At 41.4% G+C, this 24691-nt stretch overlaps 1 long non-coding RNA gene across 2 annotated transcripts; it reads right to left on the reverse strand.

Annotated features, from left to right (window-relative positions):
• Window positions 1–11137: 11137 nt before the first annotated feature.
• On the reverse strand, window positions 11138–18863 carry LOC108349212 (uncharacterized). Of its 2 annotated transcripts, XR_001836111.3 has the most exons (3): window positions 18363–18842; window positions 11853–11971; window positions 11138–11710 (listed from the first exon to the last, which is right to left on the reverse strand). It is a non-coding gene; the product is annotated as an uncharacterized LOC108349212 (long non-coding RNA). The 2 variants fall into 2 exon arrangements; XR_010063217.1 differs by having other exon boundaries at window positions 11138–11971; window positions 18363–18863.
• Between the last annotated feature and the right edge of the window lie 5828 nt (window positions 18864–24691).

Here is a 24691-nt window from a genome sequence, read left to right on the forward strand (position 1 = left end):
GAGGTAGATCTTATTAGGCTTTTTACAGATCAAACAGATTCTAGGTTACTTAGTTTTACTTTCTTTTTATTTTATCTCTTCAAATTTATTTTAATTTTTTATTAGATTTCTTTTTTTGAATTTCAAATGTTATTACCTTTCCTGGTTTCCTGTCCATAAGCTCCCTATCCCATCCCCCTCCCCCTCCCTTTTGTCTATAAGGATGTTCCCCCTCCCCAACCAGCACCCCTTCCTGCCTGACATTCCCCTACACTGGGGGGGGGGGTTCAACCTTGGCAGGACCAAGGGCTTCTCCTCTCATTGGTGCCCAACAAGGCCATCCTCTGCTACATATGCAGCTGGAGCCATGGGTCTTTCCATGTGGTGTCTTTGGGTAGTGGTTTAGTCCCTAGGAGCTCTGGTTGGTTGGTATTGTTGTTCTTATGGGGTTGCAAGTCCCTTCAGCTCCTTTAATTCTTTCTCTAATTCCTCCAACAGGAACCCTGGTCTCAGTTCAATAGTTTGCTCCTAGCATTTGCCTTTTTATTTGTCATGTTCTGGTTGAGCCTCTCAGGAGACAGCTATATCAGGCTCCTGCCAGCATGTGCTTCTTGGCTTCATCAATATTGTCTATGCTGGATCACTGCCACTCCTTCAGTCCCTGCTCCAAACTTTGTCTTCATATCCCCCCCATGAATATTTTTGTTCCCCCTTTTAAGGTGGATTGAAGCATTCACTCTTTGGTCATCCTTTTTCTTGAGCTTCATGTGGTCTGTGAATTGTATCTTGGGTAATTGAGCTTTTGGGCTAATATCCACTTATCAGTGAGTACATCCTTCCATCCATTTGCCTATGAATTTCATGAAGTCATTGTTTTTGATAGCTGAGTAGTACTCCATTGTGTAAATGTACCACATTTTCTGTATCCATTCCTCTGTTGAAGGGCATCTGGGTTCTTTCCACCTTCTGGCTATTATAAATAAGGCTGCTATGAACATAGTGGAGCATGTATCCTTGTTGTATGTTGGAGCATCTTTTGGGTATATGCCCAGGAGTAGTATAGCTGGGAGCTCAGGTAGTGCGATGTCCAATTTTCTGAGGAACCTCCAGGCTGATTTCCCGAGTGGTTGTACCAGTCTGCAATCCCACCAAAAATGGAGGAGTGTTCTTCTTTCTCTATATCCTTCCAGCATCTGTTGTCACCTGAGTTTTTGATCTTAACCATTCTGAATGGTGTGAGGTGGAATCTCAGGGTTGTTTTGATTTGCATTTCCCTGATGACTAAGGATGTTGAACATTTCTTTAGATACTTCTCAGCCATTCAATATTCCTCAGCTGAGAATTCTCTGTACCCCATTTTTAATAGGTTTATTTGGCTCTCTGGAGTCTATTCTTGAGTTCTTTGTATATTTTGGATATTAGCCCTCTATTAGATGTAGGATTGGTAAAGATCTTTTTTCTAATCTGTTGGTTGCTTTTTTGTCCTAATGACAGTGTTCTTTGCCTTGCAGAAGCTTTGCAGTTTTATGAGGTCCCATTTGTCAATTCTTGATATTAGAGCATAAGCCATTGGTGTTTTGTTCAGGACATTTTCCCCAGGGCCTATGTGTTGGAGTCTCTTCCCCACTCTTTCTTCTATTAGTTTGAGTGTATCTGGATTTATGTGGAGGTCCTTGATCCACTTGGACTTAAGTTTTGTACAGGGAAATAAGTATGGGTCAATTTGCATTCTTCTACATGCTGATCTCCAGTTGAACCAGCACCATTTGTTGAAAATGCTATCTTCTTTTCATTGGACGATTTCAGCTTCTTTGTCAAAGAACAAGTAACCATAGGTGTGTGGGTTCATTTCTGAGTCTTCAATTCTATTCCACTGAGCTACCTGCTTATCTCTGTACCAATACATACAGTTTTTATCACTATTGCTCTGTAATACTGCTTGAGGTCAGGGATGGTGATTTCCCCAGAAGTTCTTTTATTGTTGAGGATAGTTTTTGCTATCCTGGGTTTTTTGTTATTTCGATGAATTTGCTCTTTCTAACTCTATGAAGAATTGAGTTGAAATTTTGATGGGGATTGTACTGAATCTGTAGATTTCTTTTGGCAAAATGGCCATCTTTACTATATTAATCCCGCCAATCCATGAGCATGGGAGATCTTTCCATGTTTTGAATTTTTTTCAATTTCTTTCTTCAAAGACTTCAAGTTCTGGTTATATAGATCTTTCACTTGCTTGGTTAGAGTCACACCAAGGTATTTTATGTTATTTGTGACTATTGTGAAGAGTGTCATATTTCCCTAATTTCTTTCTCAGCCTGTTTATCCTTTGAATAGAGGAAGGCTACTGATTTGTTTGAGTTAATTTTATACCCTGACACTTTGCTGAAGTTATTTATCAGGTTTAGTGGTTCTCTGGTGGAACTTTTGGGATCACTTAAGTACACTATCATATCATCTGCAAATAGTGATATTTTGACTTCTTCCCTTCCACTTTGTATCCCTTTGACATCCTTTCATTGTCCGATTGCTCTGGCTACTACTTCAAGTACCATATTGAATAAGTAGGGAGCCTTGTCTAGTCTCTGATGTTAGTGGGATTGCTTCAAGTTTCTCTCCATTTAGTTGGCTACTGGTTTGCTGTATATTGCTTTTACTATGTTTAGGTATGGGCCTTGAATTTCTGATCTTTCCAAGACTTTTAACATGAAGGGAGTGTTGAATTTTGTCAAATGCTTTCTCAGCATCTAATGAGATGATGATGCTTTTTTCCCTTTGAGTTTGTTTACATGGTGGATTACATTGATGGGTTTTCATATACTGAACCATCCCTGCATCCCTGGGATGAAGCTTACTTGACCATGATGAATGATCCTTTTGATGTGCTCTTGCATTCGATTTGCAAGAATTTTATTGAGTATTTTTGTGTCAATATTCACAAGGGAAATTAGTCTGAAGTTCTCTTTCTTTGTTGGGTCTTTGTGTGGTTTAGGTATAAGCATAATTGTGGCTTCATAGAAGGAATTTGGTAGTGCTTTTTCTGTTTCTATTTTGTGGAATAGTTTGGACAGTATTGGTGTGAGGTCTTCTATGTAAGCTCTTTCTTCCTGTTTATTAGATTGAATTCCTAAAAGATTTAAACATTAAACAGCTGTTTGGGTAGAGTAGCAGACTAGATGCCACATCTGTGATATGGGATGAAAAATATTTAACATGATTTCCTCTCACTCTTCCTTGACATATCCCTCCCTTAATGGCCTCATCTGTAAGTGGAGATCTAGGCCAGTTACATTTTCTTTCTTTTATTTAAAAAAAGATTAATGAATGCATTAATTAATTTCATGTATATGAGTGCACTATAGCTGTCTTCAGACACACGAGAAGAGGGTATTAGATCCCATTACAGATGGTTCTGAGGCACTATGTGGTTACTGAGAATTGAACTCAGGACCTTGAGAATAGCAGACAGTGCTCTTAATCTCTGAGCCATCTCTCCAACCACTGGTAACATTTTCTAGCTATTGTGAACAGATGAGCAGTGAACAGGTGAGCGAGTATTCCTGGAGCAGGATTTTGAGCCAAGACATGGCTGGGTCTTGTGGTAGATCTATCTGTAGCATTTGATGAATCCACAAACTGATTTCTGTGGGGACTTATTTGTTTTTATTTTCAGCAGCAGTGAATAGGGGCTTCTAATTGTATAATCCTTACCTGCATATGATTTCTTTATACTGTTTTGACTGAGGTAAGATCAAGGTAGTTTTAATTTTTATTTCCCTTATGGCTAAGGAATAGCTTTAAATGTATTTATTAACCATTTATCTTTTTTGTTTTGAGATTCCCTGTTTAGAATCTGTAGCTCGTTTTGATGGTATTGCTTGTTTTCTTGATGTCTAATCTTTTGTGTACTCCAGATATTTATCCTCTGTTGTGTGGACAGCTGGCAAAGACTTTCTCCTAGGCTATAGGCTACCTCTTTACTCAATCTGCTGTTTGCCTTTTAGTTTCATGAGGTCCTATTTGTCAAGTGTTGATTTTATATCTCAGAGTGATTATGGTCCTGTTTGGAAAGTCCTTACTTATGCCTATGTGTGGGAGGGCACACTTTATATTCACTTTTAGCAGTTTCAGAGCTTCAGTCGTTAGAGCAAGGACGTTAATCTATTTGGAGTTGGTTGTTGCTGTACAAGGTGGGAGATAAGGGCCTCGTGGATATCAAGCTTCCAAATACCATTTGTGGAAGGTGCTATCGTTCTTCCAGGTGTATCTTTGGCATCTGAGACTAAGTAATGGATGCCTGTTTGACTGTAAACAAGGCTTTTACATTAACTCATGTAAGACTTAGGTATCATGGGAAAGGAGGTTGAAAGCATATACCTAAAGTAGAGAGAAGGCCACAGAATGCCATCTTCTAGGGGAGACACAGTCATTACAATCATCAACTCATAGCAGCCCTGAATGCTTGACTTGGGGCTTCGCAAGCATGAACCTGTCAGCAGTAAGGCATGGATCTAAGAGGGACCCAGGACCAGTTAACTTCATTGCTAAATTATTTACTTCTAGTTGATTCAGGAAGAGGGACCCCACCAAGACCCAATGGATAGTTCCAATATAGTGTTCACTCAGATGACCCTAGTGAAGCTAGACGTGTCATAAAAACAAATGGAAAGTTATGAGTGTCTAAGAGACAGGTAGAGATGGAGGGAGGAGGACAGGAAAAGCTAAAGAGATGATTTTTTTTTAAAAGAAGTAACCAAACTGACAATCAGCTATACCATGCTGCTTAAGCCAGACTTGAGTCTTGAGTGCACTGTACCTGCCAGGGAAATCTTCTCATGAATGCTGAAGAAGTGAGAGAGAGAGAGAGAGAGAGAGAGAGAGAGAGAGAGAGAGAGAGAGAGAGAGAGGATGGTAGAGGTGCAATAGCAATGGAATTCAGGATAAAGAAAGCAAAGAGGCAGTGGGTGCCGAGGAACCCCCATCCTTTTAAATATTTTTTTCTTTTAATTTTCGACACCCTTATCCATCAGGGAAATTCAAGTTAAAACTACCTTGAGATTTTATCTTTCCCTTCCTGCCACATTGTCTAACATGAAGAAAAACAAATGCTGGTAAGGCTGTGGAGAAAGAGGAACACTTACACATTGCCAGTGGGAGTATAAGCTGGTATAGCACCATGGAAATCAGTAGGGAGGTTTCTCAAAAAGCAGACCCACCCTACAATGCAGTACCTCCTGCATATATACTCCTGGATATATACCTAAAAAATTCAAAGTTGCAACAAGTGGACACTTGCATTTCTCTGAATGATAACTAGAAGGTAATAAAAACATTGAACCCTTATTAGATAAATGGCTACAAATGTTTCATGCATAGTCAGGGGCTGTCTATTCTGTTGGCTGTTTCCTTGGCTGAGAAAGTTTGCATTCTGTGTAATTTTGCTTCTGTTTGCTGGGCTTTGGAGCCTTTGAAGTCAATCACTGGCCAGACGATGTCAGATTCTTTGTCAAGCATTTCATCCTTGATATATATATATATATATATATATATATATATATATATATATATATTGCATTTGCATGTAGATATTTAATTTCTCCAATGTTGTTTATTAAATAATTTGTATTTTTAAACTTAATATGGGTTCATAGCACTTTTGTTGAAAATCAGTTTATCATAAACATATAGATTTGTTTCTGGGTTTTCTATCCTACTCTGTTGGTCTGTATGCCTATTTTTATGCCAGTGCCAGACTGTTTTGATTACTATAGCTTTGCCGTTGTCTTTGTTAGACTTTTATTGCTGTGATAAAGCACTATGATAAAAAGCAACCTGGTGAGGAGTAGGTTTATTTCAGCTTACAACTCTCAGGTTGTACTTCATTACTGAGAGAAGTTAGGGCAAGAACTTGAGGCCAGAACTAAAGCAGAAATCATCGGGGAACACAGCTTACTGGCTTGTTCCCCAGTGACTTATTCATCTTGCCTTATTGTACTATTCAGGATCCTGGGTAGGCCCAGGGATGTCACCACTCCAGTGAGCTGGATCCTCCAATATCTATCATTGAGCAAGAAAATGCTTTACCAACTCACCTCCAGTCAATCTGATGGAGGCATTTTCTCATTGTTTCTGCTTATCAATTAACTAGTCTGTCATACTGATAAACATAGTCAGATCATTAGCTTATTTTGAAGTGAGGTAGTATAATCCTTCCGACCCCATTCTTTCATTCACGATCACTTTGCCTCTTCGTGGTCTTTTCTGATTTCATGTGAACTTTGGGATTTTAAAATCATATATCTTCTTTAAATAAAGTGCTATTGGGGTTTTGGTGGGGTTCATTAACTCTTACATCCCTTTCTGTACTATGGACATTTTAACAACCTTATTTCTTCTACTCAGTGAGCACGAGCTTTTCATGAGTCTGAGATGCCAGCCCTGCTCTGAACAGGGACATAATGAAATCTGACTTAGCTTTTGGAGTGCAGCTTGCTTGAGAGCAGTGTCCTAGGAAAAGGAACAGTGCGTGATAAGACTGAGAGGCAAGTGGGGGGGGATCAGAAGCTACCTGGAAAGGCAGGAGTGCACAGTGCATGGAATAGAGGGCGAGGCCCTAGGAACAGCAACATTGCTGTGAGCACGTGAGGTCTGTCACCCTGGACGCTCATACTTCTCTGTCTCCATCCCTCCTAGGGCTTCAGATTTAGGAACATGACCCCTGATTGCAAGCTGTACTCTTCCCTCCACTCATAGACTTTGTCCGTTTTCTCCACATGGAGTTCTCCTTTGTTTTTATGAACTTTTCTAAAACTGAGAAATGAGGGCTTTAGTTGTTTAAACAATGTGTTTTCTCTCCCAGTTTGGTCATAATTTTGCTTTTATTGTTTGTCAGAAACCGTTGCCATGTAAAAAAAAGAGCTACAAAATTCACAGTTATTATTTTGCTTGACTTGGCTCCAAAGATATAAAATGGAACCTGGTGTCAGAGAAGTTTATATAACAAACTATTTGCTGGAGTTATTGCTACATTCTGAGATCATTTGGGGGAGCCAAAGGGGATAGATTAATTTGTAAATGTTTAAAACAGTAGTTTGTCAAGGGAAAATGGACTAAGAATGCTCCGAATCTGAAATTCTATCTACAGTTTTGCATACTTATAACAAAATGATCTTTGCTATGTGAGATGGCTATGTTGATAATTAGGCTAGACATTTCCTGCATTACAATGGGAATTTTACTGAGAAAACAGACAAATATAAGACATGACAGAATAAATATGGAAAGTCTATGTAAGATCACTCAATCTAGCGTTTATGCTGAATACTGTTCACAAAGATTGTTCAAGAGGCTGAAGGAACGCCCATTCAGAGCCTGCCCCACATGTGGCCCATACATGCACAGCCACCAAACTAGATAAGATGGATGAAGCTAAGAAGTGCAGGCTGACAGGAACCGAATGTAGATCTCTCCTGAGAGACACAGCCAGAATACAGCAAATACAGAGGCGAATGCCAGCAGCAAACCACTGAACTGAGAACGGGACCCCCGTTGAAGGAATCAGAGAAAGGACTGAAAGAGCTTGAAGGGGCTCGAGACCCCATATGAACAACAATGCCAAGCAACCAGAGTTTCCAGGGACTAAGCCACTACCTAAAGACTATACATGGACTGACCCTGGACTCTGACCTCATAGGTAGCAATGAATAGCCTAGTAAGAGCACCAGTGGAAGGGGAAGCCCTTGGTCCTGCCAAGACTGAACCCCCAGTGAACGAGATTGTTGGGGGGAGGGTGGTAATGGAGGGAGGATGGGGAGGGGAACACCCATATAGAAGGGGAGGGGGAGGGGTTAGGGAGATGTTGGGCTGGAAGTCAGGAAAGGAAATAACAATTGAAATGTAAATAAGAAATACCCAATTTAATAAAAATGGAGAAAAAAGAGATAGATTGTTCAATCCCCAAAGCTGCCTGTGGATGTAGAGGTATTATTTTACTCCTTCTTCCATTCCTAAAATATCTGAGAGAAGCAGCTTAAGTGAAGGCTTCTCTGGCTTGTAGACAAAAGGTAGAGTCCAGCATGACAGGGAAGTCATGAGCATAGGAGCTGGTCACATTGCATCTGCAGTCAGAAGACAGAGAGTGTGACATCTGCTTCTTCACTTAGCTTCTCCCTCTTACAGGTTCCTAGTCCACATGATAGTGCTGTCTACATTTGGGGTGAGTCTTCCTTCCTCAGTTAATGTTTTCTAGGACTCCTAAGCATACACTCAGAGGTGTATTTTCATGATGATAAATCCAGTTGTGTTGACAATAAAGATTAACTGTCACAGGGTCTTTACGGATGTGATTAAATTAAAAATATTGAATTGGGGATATTCTCTTGGATCATTAGGTGAATCTTAGATGATTACAAGAGACAAAGATTGACAGGCAGAAAGATGGATGTGGACAGACAGAATAGGGCAGCCTGGAGAGTGACAGCTTTGAATACCAGGGTAAGGTGGGAGTAATTTCAGAAATGTCTACAGTCACCAGAAGCTGGAAGGGACAAGACATTGAGCCCCTGAAGAAAGCATGGCCCTCCCAACATCTGGACTTAGCCTAGTTACTTGAATCTTTTTAGATGGCAAAATCATAAGCAAATAGCTTGTGAAATTTTGTGATAAGAGATTTTGGACATTAATATGGGAGACTATTTCCTTCAACAAGTTATTTGTGACTATGTGACTGCTTCGGGTAATAATTTATATGTGTAAGCTGTAGTTTTTCAGGCCCTGCCTTGTTTTTCATGCTTTCTTCTATTTAGTGATGAACAGATTTATAGAGGATAGCTTCCTCCTCATTCTGGTTTCTTAGAATTCTTCATAGATACTGAAAAGTAATTAGTTTATGTGGTTTTTTTCAAAGCCAAAGACTCCTGAATTGTTATTTACAAGCTGAGAATCAGGAAATCAGGTGGTACAATGAAGCCTTAATCTAGGAGCTGATGGTGGAAATCCCCTGTGTAGATCAGGAGATCTGAGAACCTGGATACCAGTTCCATACTGATTTACAGCTCCATTGAGACACAGATTTGGAGCTGCCCTTCTCCCTTTTTGCCCTACTCAGACAAAATATGCCCACTCGACATCATTGCGATTAATTCTTAATTCTGTCTATTGAAATGATAAGTTCTTCTAGAAATATGCACATAGATCCAGATAGATGCCTACTCTCTGGGCATCCCTCAGCCTTGTCAAGTCAACACACTAAATTCAACTTCATACCTAAATCTTAAAATAACTAGTGAGACAATCACCCCTGTTGACTCCTAAAAGACATATGAGCTATAAAAAAAATAATTTTTGTTCTTTCACATTTTCAAAACTTGATTATTTTGTTACCCTTTCCTGACTAGAAAGGACAAAATAGTTAGATGACACGGAAATATTCCTCTGTTCTGTGGTCTTCTCACCCTGAACATTAATACTCACCAAAATCAAAGCAATCTCACATTATTCTTTATAGTTCAGGAGGGTCCCATGAAGTGATGATATATATTCTGAAGTTCTGTCCATGGAAACTTCATGTGGGGCTATGCAGAGTGGAAGGTTTTTCTCTCCTAGAAAGCTCCTCAGAGACTTCTACATACTAATGATGTTCATTGAAACTCTCTGAGATGAGGTCACAGTACACACTGAATATGTAATGGACTCTAACAAACAGTTGAGAAAACAGATTTATGTGTAATTTGCAGATGCCTCTATGACAGGTGAGGGAGGCAGGTGTTAAATGGAGTGGTAAGGAGGTTCCCTGAGTTTTCCATATTCCTTGTATCCACCCCTGTGTGCCTGCCCAAAAGCCATTGTATAGGATTCCGCCAAGAGCTTGACCTTTCTGATGCCTCTTTCCAACACTTTGATTTTGGATGGATTCCACCTGTCAGTTTTCCCAAATATGTTTCCATTTCTGCAATGGTTGTGGTCCCAACCCTAGAGCTTTTGGCACTTGCAGAAACAGGTCCCTGCTTTTTATTACCCATTGTCCTTGGAAAGACTTAAAGTGCTCTTGCAATACCAAGACCACATGAATCTTTATGAGGAGGAGAAAGTTTGCCAACATGAAGAATCAGCATGAGACTTCAAATGACCTAATAAAAAATAAAAAGGAACTTGACTGGTCCCACACTGAATGGAACCTGAATAACCACTCAGTTCTGGCATTATTGAATATCTGTGATAAATAAAAAAAATGGTTCCCAGTTCATTAGATTGCCTCTCCTTCGCTCCACTCCCTTTTCTATGTAACTTTAAGCATCGACCCATGTAGCCACGATGCTCTAGATTGTTCCTTTTGACCTCATCCGTGTGGCTTGCTCTGGGACAGTGATATGCCAGCTCTCTGGAGGCACTGACTTCCACTTTTCATTTCCATCTATCAGAACACTAATAGCCAACTCTCAAAGTTACCACATAATTAATCACTGATTCTTGCAAGCTGGAGGAGGCCGCTTCAGTGCATCTCTTCTTTGGGGGAAAATTGATATTAACAAATGTAAAACAGAGATATAAAAGTTGCTTGTAAAAATGGACCTGATCACTTCTGCTCCTTAGCCATTGCCATGAGGCTTGCTTGGACCAGCATCCTGAAAGATGATAGGCTGATGAAGCAGAATCCCAGTTGCCCTAGCCAATCAATGACCATCTGGCCAATGAATTCCAGCCGACACCAGATGCATGATGGATACACTTCTGCTCTTCCATGTGCTGTGTGTCACGGAGGCTGTGTCAGTGTTTGTTAAGCAGCATCATTTTAGCACACGCTGACTGATACTGTGCTTTGTGGGAGCGACTCGTTAAGGCAGAAGTTTTCTGTTTTGATTCTGCTCTCCTCAGGAGGGCTGTTTGACAGGCATCAGTGATCCCTTTCCTACTTGGGATGGGATCCTCCATGGAGCAACAGAGCTTTCCCTCCATCGAAAAGCCTTTCAAAAATTGCCCCCTGTAATGGCACCTTGGGTGACAAACATCGAGGCTTACTGTGGATGGGTCTCTTGCATTGGGGGTACTTTGCAAATAGCTAAGTTTTCCAGGAGAAAGGTAGTGAACTTCTCAGGGCTTTCTGATCTTAAGTTTACATATGGCTGTGTTCTCCCTGAGGTAACATAAGACATGAGGCAAGAACTTAAAGAAGGAGAGGTTTACTTTGACTCCGTTTCAAAGGCTCCCACCCATGGACAGTTGGCTAAGTTGCTGGGCCTGTAATGAGACAGACTGTCAGGGTGGGGAGCATATGGCAGGGTTTACTGGTCATCTCATGAAAACTGGGAAGAAAGGTGAGGTCCCAATATACCTTTCAGGGCCATGCCTCTAGTGACCTGCTTTCTCCAGTGTCTCCTCAACTTTCTGTCTACTCCTAAGAGCCTGTTAAGTCATAAATCCATAAATTAATAGATCTCTTTATAAGGCCAGAGTGGTCATGATTCAGGAACCTCTCAGATGCTCTGACTCTGAACACTGTTATGTTGGGGACCAAATCTTGAACCCACGAGTTTTGGGAACCATTTAAGATCAAAAACATAATCATAGTTTTTCTTAAAGTATTGCTTACAAAGGAAGTCACAAGTGGGAGCACCCCAGGACGATAAAATGCCCTATATCAGTAAACATTAGCAGATTCTACCGGGAAGTGTCAGCTTCTCAGGTTGAGAGAATTGCAGCACTCTTGGCCTTCATTTAGGACTGACAGACAGGTCACCTGCAACAGACAAATTCCAAAGCGACATTCAGTTGTAAACCCAAGTTGGAAAGGCAAGGAGAATTGGATTTTGATATCTGCTTATAAACTTCAGGCTGGCATTGAGCTTCTGTAGCTGAGGCTGGCCTTGAACTTCTCATACCCTTGCTTCTGTCTCTCAAGTCCTGGGAGTACAGGGATACGCCATCATGCTCAGTAGAGAGGTTATAAACTTGGGAACTGGAAATAGCTTTCTCAAATGTTTCTCCTCTATACAAGGACCTGCAGGAGGGTATAAAAGCCAAAATCATTGTTGATGCAGAGAAAGATGGGCAGTAGATAAGACTTGGCCCTTGCTGGTCAAGCCCAGTACCCACAGCCTTGTCAGCACCCTCCCCTCAACCTCCTATAGGGCTAGTGCGCACCTGCCAAGACTCAGAGTGCACAAATGCACATTACTGGATTAGTGTGCAGCCGCGATTAGTATCTTGACTGATTGTGTTTCAGTGCAGCAAGGAGCATGTCTACTTCCTGAGGGGCAACTAAGCTTTTCCTTCCTGCCCTTGCTTGGCTCTTGTCTTCCCCGTCCCAATGTTATCAATACTTGGGGCTACAGGGGTGTGCTTGCACGTGGGCCTTTCTGTTTCTAAAGAAACTCCCACAGATGTTTTCTACCTCAACCTGAGGTTGTGTTAGGACCACCTTAACATGCATGAAATGCTCCAGATGTGTTTTTTTCCTCTTCGGCCCCTTTATCTTGCACCGTGTTGCTGTTTAGTTCTAAAACCTTAACGCTTTGGCTTGAGTGCTAGCTAATTCTAAAGGTACTTTCTGCAAGTCTGATTAGAAAATTAACATAATTGTATCTATGCCTAGGGACTTTTTCCTTTTCCATGCATAATCTACTTTTAATGACTCAATAGCATGTATATGAAGTGTGGTATCATCGAGTTTGGGGGTTTACTCTTCTAAGAAGCCTGATGAACTTTGGCCTGTAGCTATCACATTCCCTGAAAGGCAGACACTATTTGAGGACTGCTGGCATTGCTCAAAGTATCTTGATATTCCTTTATTATCTTGCTCAATCGTCTGACTTTCTACAACCTTTGGTTGGTTCCATTTGTTTCGCCTTTAAAAAGTGTCAGCATGTGATGCCACACCATCCCCAGTACTTTGAGTGCCATCAAGAAGCTTTTGTGAAGGTCACATGCGACTGAGGTAGCAGCAGAGGCTTGCCAGAGAACCCCCAGAACAGACACAGAGTGCCATGATGGTTATAAGACACTGAGATGTGGAGTGGATTTGGCTATGTAAGGAAAAATAACTACAGAGAATACTCAAGCACCAGCCATTGCTACAAGTTAATTGTTTGCACTAATTTAAAAGTGGGGTGTTAGGAAGATCCAATTCACAGCTCAAATAAACATCAGTGTGTTAAAAGTCCACTTTCCTTGATGTCAAGACCTGGGTATCACTGCTTCTTTGTTTGCATCTACTTGGTCTGATCAATGTGAATCTCATCTCAGTCAGGTATCTGGTGTATGTAGGTGGTAAGTTGTATCTATCCATATTGGTACTGCTTCATGCCAGCCATTGTTTTAAGTACTAGGTTTATGACAGTGTATAAAGCAAATAAAAACCTGGCCCTGGTGTATCCTTCCTTGTTCAGGACTCAGACAGTATAGAGCAAATTGCTGAACAGTGTTTTGATGCCTGTAAGTGTTATGGGGGAAAAAAATCAAGGGAGGAGGTATATAGGAATCCTGGGCAGGAAAGGTGTGCCTCATTTTACAATGGAGACATTTTTTGATCAAGTGATCTCATGAAAGTATGAGGATATGGAGAATTTTTATATTCATTTCTTAGGGCTAGTTCAGAGGTCCCAAGGCCCGTGTGCTACATGACCTAGGAACGTGGGTTACAGAGGATTTTAGGGGAGAGTAGTATTCCTATGTTTGCAGACAGCAAGGCTTAGGCTGCCCACTGTCCTGGGTCATTATAGTGTCTGTCTCCTGGATAACCTGGGCTGGTAGGGGAAAGAGGCTTAGGAATGGTGTCATCGTGCTGCTCTGTGTTTTTCTCTTTTTAGAAAGACATCCCGCTAGCAAATGAGAGGGTCAGAAATTGACTCTGGATCTGTTTAACCTCCAAGTCCCTGCTTTGACTCCCACTGTTGTGATGCACATGGTGAGTGTGTGTGTGGGGATATAGAGGACGACTACCCATTTCCAATACATTTCAAAACAAAACAAAACAAAGCCAGTATAAGGCGGGAATCTCAAGCATTACAGATCCTCCCCTTACTGTGATGTTTATCAACCTGACTATTCACTGTCCTCTGTTTGTCCCTCCTGTTCTCCGTGTTAGTCTGCTCTGCAGTAAGAGCATAGAAGTAGACAGATTTCCCCCACAGTGAAGAGGTTATCTGTCCAGAATGTTTGAACTGTCTTTCCTTCTGCTTTTCTTCCCTTCATAGGACAAGGAAGCATATCTGGATGAAGAATATCTTGTTTCTCAAAGGGGATGCTGAACGCTCTAATGATGTTTGGGCCCAGTAACCTTTCTTGGCCTTGCTACTTCCACTGAGCTCATCATATGGCAACACAATTTACATAAGAAGTGGATCTGTAATAAATTTCCCCCGTAAATTCCTTCCAGCAGCATGCAAACCTTTTTAGTTCCACAGTGCGTGTGCACATAATGATCCCCCACCTGGCTCAGGACTGTTTTATGTGGGAACATTAAACTAATTTTGCTTGGAATGTGGGATGGTTTCTCAAGATGGCGCACCTGACTAAATTGCAGTTCACAAGGCTCTTCTGGAAGATGGATGGATCCCTGGAGGCTCTTTAGGGTTTCCGTTGCCCTCAGAACTTCTCTCAGAACCCAGCTCGTCTCTGACAACCCCCTGCTTCACATTTGGTATCCCTGTGACAGCCACCAAATGATTGGGGAGGGTCAAGAAGTTAAGTGACTTCTTCATGTGCTTCTGCAATCATGGGATCCAGGCAGGAGTAGGAGGCCGCACAGGTGTTGTGGGCTCCTGTAAGGGTTGGGGAGTGACTAGGACGCTGACAGGGGTGAAAGATCTGTTGGCATTCTCCACCAGGTCTGGGTGAAACAGCACATTCCACCAATGGTATGGTGAACTCCCTCCATTGTTCATGACACAGAATAAGCCTTTCTTCTGGAAGCAAACTGGTCCTGTGGTCTACAGCATAGCACCACTTGGGATGCTTACAGGGATGGTTCCCAGGGTGTGGCAGTCACATAGGCTATGCATTAACTATTTTATCTGTCACTTAGCAATGCCACTCCATACAGAAGCCAGGGATAAAATCCAGGGGAAGTTTGCCATCCAAGCAAGGTCTCACTTCACAGAAAAGCTCTAAGAAAGCACAAAGGCATTATGTTTGCAACTGGAGGAAAAGCTAAACCAGGGCAGCCTGGGGGTGTTTGTTGCCTAAATGCTAACCCTCACTATGCTCTTAACTTTCAGAAACTCCAACTGAATCTAAATCTCCTGCTTATGCTTTGTGGAGCATCTCAGCTTAAAGCAAAGCCCCATTATCCTGCTTGATAGAGCTGGGATGATTGCTCAGTTATGAGTCTAGTCAGAAAATGCTGGCATGAAAGAGACTTTAAACGAACAGATGAATAGAGCAATCAGAGAGCCGTCCAATCAGATCTAGGCAGATGAGAACTTCATGCAGCCTCACACCCAGAAATAGACACAGAGTGTTCTGTGACATGTCAAAGTCGCTCATCTGAAGTGCATACATTGTCCTGACCCTCAAACTCGGCTCTCACATGCAATGTTCATACCATCTGCACACAACGGGATGCTCATGCTTACCACTCTGCATTTGTCTTATGCTTCTTCTCATTTGCAAGGTTTTCTGTGTTTAGGTTCTGCTCAAGTAATTTACAATCATTAAGGCTGTTTTTTGGTGCCTCTTGACCTGGCATGTTTGGATGTCATTTTGGTTGTCATAGTTGCAGGAACTGGGAATGTTGAAGCATCTACTGGGTGAATGCTTAGGACATGGCCACATATCCTATAGTGCTTAGCATAGCCCGAAATGCCCACAATGGGCTCTGAGAAACCCCATGTAGTCAGGTCCTATATTGTATTGCCTTGGTCTCAGTTCTGGATATAATCTAGATAGCTGAGCCACCCTTGGCACATATTTCAGGTTTTCTGATTTCTCTCACTTCAAGGTAGTTCATCCAGGTATCTACCCACATATCACCTCTGGGCTACTACTGCTTCCGGTGATAGCTGGACCCAGCTTCCTGGACTCACCCACTATGATGCAGGTGCTGCTCTCGGTCATAGCAAGACTCAGGGAACTTTTGCCTATTGCTCTAAAGTAGCCCAGTTAGAACTCCTGCTTGGATATTACCCTGGGCTCCAGGAAAGACTTTTGCCTACAGGTCCCCTCTCTCCAGTTGAACAGTATGTTTTAGACTCTGACTCAAGCCCTGATCTCTCATTAGCCTGTTGCCCCTTCTCTCTGGGATCTGTCAGTAGAATGCTGCTTCTGATATTTTGTGTGTTTTGTTTGGTTGTCTCATTCTCATCTCTTCTGACCTACTAGACTCGACTTCTTTCTTGGAGAGGACTCTCCTGAGAGTGACCGTCTTGGTAAAAATAAACTGGCTACAAGGACGTCTGCCACTATGAAGTAGCTTCCTTTGGGTCAATTCTATAAACCTGAGGTCGCTCACACAGTTAGGAACTATGTTCTGTGAGGTTCAGTATAAACAACTATGGTTATCTCTCTGTCAGGACAGAGATAGAGTTTATGGTCACTTTGCAAAAGAAGTCTCAAAAAAATTAGAAAAAATCCTCTCATACTCTAAAAACTTGCACCTTGATTTAAAGAGAAGATGCTAGCACTTTATGTTTCAGAAATGAAAACCAGTATCATGTTTTAAGATATTTTTCATGGCTGAGGATATAACTCAGTTGGTTGAGTGCTTGCTTAAAATCCACAAAGCCTTGGGTTTGATCTCCAGCACTACATAAACTAGGCATTGTGGTGTACTCCTATAATCCCAGCACTTGGAAGTTGGAAGCAGAAGGACCAGAAGTTTAATGTCATCCTTGGCTGCATAGCAAGGTCAAGGCTAGCCTGGGATTTGGGAGAGCCTCTCTGAAAAGATAAGATGTTTTAATAACTTACAATCGTCAAAAGCCCTATTCAGTCATACTTTCATTAAGTCCATTCACATCTCTGTACGTCTTACTGTGTGGCTCAGTGTAGAGAAAATATCTTGTGTATTGTATGGATGCATCACTTGTCAATTAAAAAACCCATGACTTACAGGAAAGGGTAGAATAGAAGGTGGGGTATCCAGTATGCAGGAATGATTCTGTGATAGACTCAAGTGTGGGAGAATTTGCCTCAGAATTGAAGAAGGATAGACACATGGGACTTGAGCAGAGGTAAGCCAGTCACATGGCAGAACTTAGAATAAATGAGATATTAAATTATGAGATAGTTGGCAAACATGCCTAGCTATATGGCCTAGGTATTTGAGTCTTAGAGTCTTTATTCTGGGATCTTAGGACACAAAAGGAAAAACAGCACACTGCAGTTCAGACTCCTTAGCACAATCAACAGAGTGACCTCCGTCCTTCCACCTCACACTCAGAATGAACACATTCTGCATTTGTCATGTGTCTTCTCCATTGTCATCCCCTCAGATGATGTGCTCCATTCTGTTAAAGTTCAAGGGCTTTAAACAGTTCTGCACTCTTAAGTCCTTGATGTGTTTGCACCAAGATTTGGACAAGTTCTGTGATCTCTCTAACTCTATTTTCTCACTCCTAAATTTAAGACAGTTACAGATCCCCACAGAGTGGTCTTAGGACATGACCTCATATGCCTCATGATCTTTCAAATCAGTTTTTTTAGCCCATATGCTGGGGAAACCAAAGCGATGTCTTGACTGACCTCTCAATCCCCTTCCTTTGCATTATTTAGGGCAATCAGTGCTGTGTGAACTTCTTTTCATGGAGTCTACTTGAGGGAAACCTAAACATATAACTATCGATTAGTGTTTGTTTTTAAATTCTCACTGGAAAAGTGAGATAACTTTATTGGATTTTGGAGGAAATAAATAAGATTAATCAGTTTGAACAACCAAGAACTTCTTTGAAAACTATGTTGAATCACTAGCAAAACAGTGGCCGAATATGTTAGCACAGGAAGAGTAACATGAGAATGTCTTCCCACACTTTCTACTCTAAGTAGAACACAGACTTTATCCCAGGGTGGGACCCAGGGTCCCAGATTGCTTCCATGATCTGATCTGCTCACTACATTGCTGACCTTTCAACCTAAGTTGCCATGGGTTGGTCCCCAACCCTAGTGACTATTAGCATCTTCAGTTTCCCACGGTGTCCCCCATCTCTGCTGTATCTCCCTGTCTCACTTTCTGCTCCTCTTTATTTTGCTCCTTTACTGACTGCATGCAGCTATCCCGGGCTGTTCTGAAAACACCCCAGTACTTTTCACTCTTACCACTAAACTGTCCCCTCAGCTTATAATTGGGCTACATCCCTACTGCTACCTGCAGAAATCCCACTCCACTTCTATTGTTTTCTTTGGATTTCTCCAATCAGACAAGACCACTCATTCTCTGAAATCCCAAGCAACTTTACCTTTGTTAAAAGATTGGGTTCTCCTAGAAATTGTAAGAAGCTCTTTGTTACGCATCAGCGAAAGTCTGTGTTGGATCAGGACCGTGCGCTGTTCTTCGTACGTCTTGTCTTCATGTCATCATGCTTCCACAGCGATCACACAGGTCTTCTCTTGTAGAGAGCAGCGCGGCAAAACAAAGATGGCGCCGACATCCAGCCTTGTCTGGATATAAACGACTTACTGCGCATGTGCAGGCTTGTCCCCTTGCTAGGGGTCCCTCTAGTGGTGAACAGCGGTACTGCACATGTGCGGTTTATGCACCAGGTGTCAGTTGACCGTTAATATGCTAATGAGGTGATTCATTCTCCGCCAATCACTGGAGGACAAGTAGTGGGGTGATCCAAGCCCCACCAATCCCTGAGAGATAATTAGCATACAGTTGTCTATATAAGTCGAGCGATTTTGCTGCTCGGGGTCCCTGTTCAAGAGAGCTGTAACACTAAGAAGAGCTGTAACACTGAGAAGAGCTGTAACTCTAAGAAGAGCTGTAACACAGTAAAGGCTTGCTCGCAGAAGAATCCTGTTGCCGCGCGTCGTTCTTGCTGGCGGGACATTGGGCTCGCGACATTCTCTCACCACAGGAAACAGATGAAAAACCATATACTAATATATACCTTCCTCAGGATGGATATCGTCAGTCAATGAATGTGCCTTGGGTCACTTTATGTTTTGCAGCATTTTTCAAATAATGCTTACTGTTTGAGTAAATCACAAGATATTCTTGTTGAGCAGACTTCAGCTTGTCCTGATTGTGCTGTTTCCAGGCGTTATATCATGGGAATTAAAAGACTTTGGGGAGCAAGTTTCCTTCTTGTTCTTTGTTCCAAGTACTCTTTACTTTCTTGTTTCTATGACAGAATTTTTATGAAGATTAAAATAAGTGAAATAGTGTCTTCTACTAATACTGGACACACTGAAAAATTTCAGTCAATATTAACTGTTATTATGACAACAGGAAAAAAATGACTCATTGTTCAGTTTGGCAAATAATGAAAAATAGTTCAAGAAACATATTCATTCTCTCTTGATTCCAGTTCTTTAAAATAAGGGCGATACTTGGGCATCAGATGAACAGTTGGCTTAGAATAGTTCCCAATATAGAATTGGACAATTTCCCTTTGGACCTTCTGTGTCCCTTTCTGTCTATTCAGGGCTTGCCTCCTCTAGCTGAGCACTGGGACACCTGCCTGGTTGGCATGTTGAAGAGGGTCCAATCTGCTAAAATAATTGAATGCTTCAGAATTTGGCCAACAGTAAAGACAGATGTTGTGTAAAGGCTGAGTGAGAAATATGATCGCTTTTTGGATGCATTTTGTTACATCCTTTTACTTATTAAAAAAGCGAAGTGTGTAACCCCAGTGCCTGTGGAATTATCATTTGCCCTATACTGTCTGACACATTAAATGTATGTTTTACACTGAAATGAATCCTTATGTTGCCATACCTTTAGACTTCATTGAGTTATCAATGCCTGGGTGTATCTTCTGCAAATGTCTTTTTAAAAAGAGAGCTATTGATGAATTAATTCGTGTAAATTTCTGAAGTAATCGTAACACTCAAAATGTTTTGCTATAGGTAAAAATGTGTGGGAATAGGTGGAAATAAAGCTAATAAATTTGTATTGCTTTAAACTTAGGTATGAACCTTAAGAAGCCTCTTATTCTTGTATTTCAACTGTATGTAATTCTTAGCATGGTGTGGTATGTAGTAGTTATCAGCTCAAATATTTGTGATTTATGCATGACTGCCATATCCTATAGTATTCAAGTAAAAGCAGGAATCCAGGCTTTCAATGCAAGCTCGTTTTGTTTTTAAATCTGATGGCTTTTTAAATTATTTTAAAACCACATAAATGCTTCTGAGAGACTTACACCCCTACATACATACTGGGAGCAATGAGCAGACTTGGCAGGCAAAGTTAACATGTGACATATTATGGTGGAAGTATTGGTGGTGGGGAAGGTAGAGAAAGGATGGAGCAAAGGGGATGGGGATGAATGTTATTCAAACACATATATACATATGTGATGATGATGACGATGATGATGATGATGATGATAATAATATCACAGAACCCCCCAAACTCAATTTTTTTGTTTCATTTTTAATTTTGTGTGTGTATCTGTGCATGTGTACATGTATGCATATGTGTGTGTGTGCGCGCGCGTGTGTGTGTGTGTGTGTGTGTGTGTGTGTGAGAGAGAGAGAGAGAGAGAGAGAGAGAGAGAGAGAGAGAGAGAGTGAGAGAGAGACATGAAAGCAGAGGAAGAGCTCTTTGTGGGGAGGAAGACATCAGCTGGGGCAGGAGACATAAGGTGGAGAACAGAGGTGGAGGGAGAACAAAGGGTAACAGCACAGAAGCCTGAATGTGCAGTAATGAAACCCATCATCTTTATGTTGATTTTTAAATTAAAAATTTTAAAGACCAATGAAAATGGTAGGAACCAATAACGTGGGTCTGTGAGGCACTGTGGGGTTCCGTGCTGTGACGTCCTGTTGGGAAGGCATCATGCATCAACTATATTTCTAATTTAGTAAGCAGATAAAAAAATTTTGAGCAGAGGAAAGGAGGAATTATTATCTTGATGGAAGTGATGCTTAAAGTATCCTTAGAAGATATTTATGAGCCAAAGGAATGAGGAAAGTATTTAGGGAAATATTCCCATATTTTTATTAGGGCTCTTTGGCTTAATTTTTGATTACCTGAGTATGTATAGCTGCATTTGGGAAGGCTCAGTGAAGGAACAAGTTAAATCATTGCCTGATTGATATATGTTTTTTTAAAAGTTTGCTTGCAGTAGTGACCAAAACTGCTTCCTTCAAACCCAGGAATTCTCTTAGATGCAGAAAAGATATGGGTCAATAATGTCATCCGTCCATGGAGCATTGTCCTTGGGAAAGGAGAATTTTTATCTCAACTATCTTTATTAGAATATAGTCCACTGTCCTTTGTGCATTGGATGATTGACAGAGTGATCCAAATCTGCTCATGGACATTTCATACCATTCTATGCTTTTCCAGTTTATTCGGTACCTAGCACCATGAGAAACATCTGTGTCATAACATAATGGACCTGTGTCTATCTTTCATCAGAGCAGACTCCTAGAGTATCTTTGGCTGTTAAGAAATCACTTTGGTTCCTGGGGTTGGGGATTTAGCTCAGTGGTAGAGCGCTAAGGAAGCGCAAGGCCCTGGGTTCGGTCCCCAGCTCCGAAAAAAAAGAACCAAAAAAAAAAAAAAAAAGAAATCACTTGACTCGGGGAGGACTATTGGGACTTCCAGAGAAGTAGCTGGAGAGAAAGCAGATAGTACCCCAACAGAGAGCACTGCCTGTACTGCGATTGTGTAAACTTTACAAGGACATTGGGCATAGCCGAATGTTCCTTCTAGGTTGTGAGGCACTCTGAGCTCAGCATGAGAACATGCTTCCGGGTGTTTGTCATTGCTGTAGGCATCATATCTATCCTTTAAATGCTGCGAGCAAGTTAATAACAGTGGGGGGGGGTTTGGTATGTTCTCATCTCACAGAGATACCTGCTAGTGACAAGACAGGGAAAGGTGGACATCTAAGCATTTCCAAGTCTGTCACTGAAAGGCATGGAGGTAGGGATTTATGTTTGGGTTATAAGCATATTTAGGCATAGACCAAACAAGTTGCTGTGCATAAAATGAGAAACTTTAATTTTGGAAGTGGATGTACTCATATTACTGTCACCATGGACGGAATTCCTATGCTGAGTGTCTTAAAACTTACTCAGTATTCTCTTCAAATAATTTCTTGAGTTGACACACAAAGTAATGAATATCATTATGTCACTTCACACATGATATTATGCTTGTTTCTAATTTGTCTCTCTCCATTACTGCTCTCCACTATGCTCTGACCCCGTGTAACTGGTTTCCTTCAATCCTCCAAGTAATTCCCCCTTCTTTGGTGTCATATATATTCCATTATCATTTCTCTCACCCCAATTCCTTAAAATTTCTTTCTCCACTCTCATATTCTTTTTCAGTTTCATGAACCCTGAAACATCTATACACATCTATATATGTCCATACATACAACTTAAAATCTATGTTCTTCATGGAAAACACATAGAATTTCTCTTTTGAAGGCTGTCTTACTTCACTTAACATAATATGCATTCTCTTTTTATAACTAGGTGGGCTGACTAGGCTCAACTGGAGAGGTTTTGCTGACTGTTTTGCCTGCTGGGGCTACATCATCTGGTGGCCTTACATTGATGCTACATGCCAACAGGTTACACCCATGGTTGAAGGTTGATGCTACTAGTAGGGGTTTGTTTAAGGCTGATGGTTATCATGGTTTGGTGAGGACTAGCTTCTCACGGTGCTAGGTACCGAATAAACTGGAATATCGTGGTAGCTGGCTGCTCAGTTCAAGAAACTGGAAGCCTCAGCACAAGAGGAACCAATGACATATCCCTAGTGCAAGGCTAAAGACTTGTGGATACCGGGGAACTGCAGGGGCTTGCACAAAAGATGAGGAAACTGGAGTTTGATGGCCATCAGTGACATCGGAAGCAAGCGCCACATCTAAACAAATGTGGTTTGAATGAAAATGGCCCTCATAAGCACATAGGAAGTAGGATTATTTGAAAGGATTAGAACCTGTGCCTTTGTTGGAGTAGGTGTGGACTCGTTGGAGAAAATGTGTCATTATAGTTGTGCTTTTAGATTTCAGAAACTCAAGCCAGATCCAGTAGCTAACCCTTTTGTTACCTGTGGATCAGAATATAGAGCTCTCGGCCACTCTTCAACACCACGTCTGCCTTTGTGCCACCATGCTTCCTGCAATGATCAAAATGAACTCAACCTCTGAACTATAAGCAGGTCCCAATTAAATGGATTCCTTTGTAAGAGTTGCTGTGGTGGTCATGGTGTCTCTTCAGAATAATATGACATTGAGTAAGACAGAAGTTGGTTCAAGAAGTGGGGTATTGCTTTGATAGATCTGACTGTGCTGTGCTTTGGAGAAATGTGGACTTTGGAATTTTGGATTAGCAAAGAAGTTGAATGCTTTAAGGGTAACGTAATGGGCCTCATGAGTGGAAGCATGGGAAACAGTGATGGTGAAGGTGACTGAATTGTCATGGCCCGTCTCAAGAGATTTCAGGGGAAAAGTATGTGTGTGTGTGTGTGTGTGTGTGTGTGTGTGTGTGTGTGTGTGTGTGTGTGTGTGTGAAGCTGTGAAGGTAAAGCCTAGATTGCCCCGAGATAATGTAGATGCCAGAGCTGTGGGATACCTGCCAAGGACAGCGGATAACAAGCAGTGGAACCAATCCAAGAGGAAAAAAAATGTGTTGCAGTCAACACAGCTGAAAGGAGTTGGAGATCTAAAGAGCACTTTGACAAAAAGACACGGAGATACAGAGTTTGGAGTTTGCCCAGCTGGTTTTCAGTCTTGCTTTGGTCCAGCATTTCCTCACTATAATTCTTTTCCTCTTCTTTGGAATGAAAATGTCTATTCTGTGCCATTCTATGTTGGAAGTATGTGATCTGACTTTTGAGTTTGATTTTACAGGGGATTACACTTAAGGGATTGCCATGACTCTGAAGAGACTTTGAACTTTGGACTTTTCGATAGTGTTGAGACTATATTAAACTATGGGGACTTTTGAGGGAGAGGTAAACACATTTTGCATTAGGATGTGGCTACAAGTCTATGGAGGCTAAAGTGGAATGCCGTAGTTTGAGTGAAAATGGTCTTCATAGGCTCAGAGACATTATTTGACAAAATCATTAGGACACGTGGCTTTTTTGGAGCATGCTACCATGCTCCCTGCTATGAAGAAAATGGATTAAAACTCTGAACTGAAAGCCAGCCCTAATTAAAGGCTTTTCTTTACAAGAGTTGTCATGGTAATGGTGTCTTTTCACAGTTACAGAACATTGACTAAGGACAGAAGGGATGGTCAAGCCTGAGTTTGCTCCCTACCCTTTCCTTTCTTTTTTTGTCCCGCCCTTTGAATGGTGCCACCTATGTTCAGTGTGGGTCTTTCTCACGCTGCCAATTCATAGGAAAAGCTTTTCTAATATCCTTCAGTTAGACACACCTGCACCTTTGCATGAAATTTGTGTAGGCATTACTCAGTCTTGTCAGATTGACAACTGAGATTAAGTATCACAATCATTTCCAAACCACCATACGGATCAAAGGAAGTCATAATTCAACTTGGATTTGGAGGTGAGGATAGTAGTGACATACATACTCCTTTTGTTGATGGCCTGAATGTCAATGAATTTGTGACAACAAAATAGAGGAAA

This window comes from Rattus norvegicus, chromosome 1 (assembly GCF_036323735.1).
Source record: "Rattus norvegicus strain BN/NHsdMcwi chromosome 1, GRCr8, whole genome shotgun sequence".
In the NCBI taxonomy this organism is placed as follows: domain Eukaryota; kingdom Metazoa; phylum Chordata; class Mammalia; order Rodentia; family Muridae; genus Rattus; species Rattus norvegicus.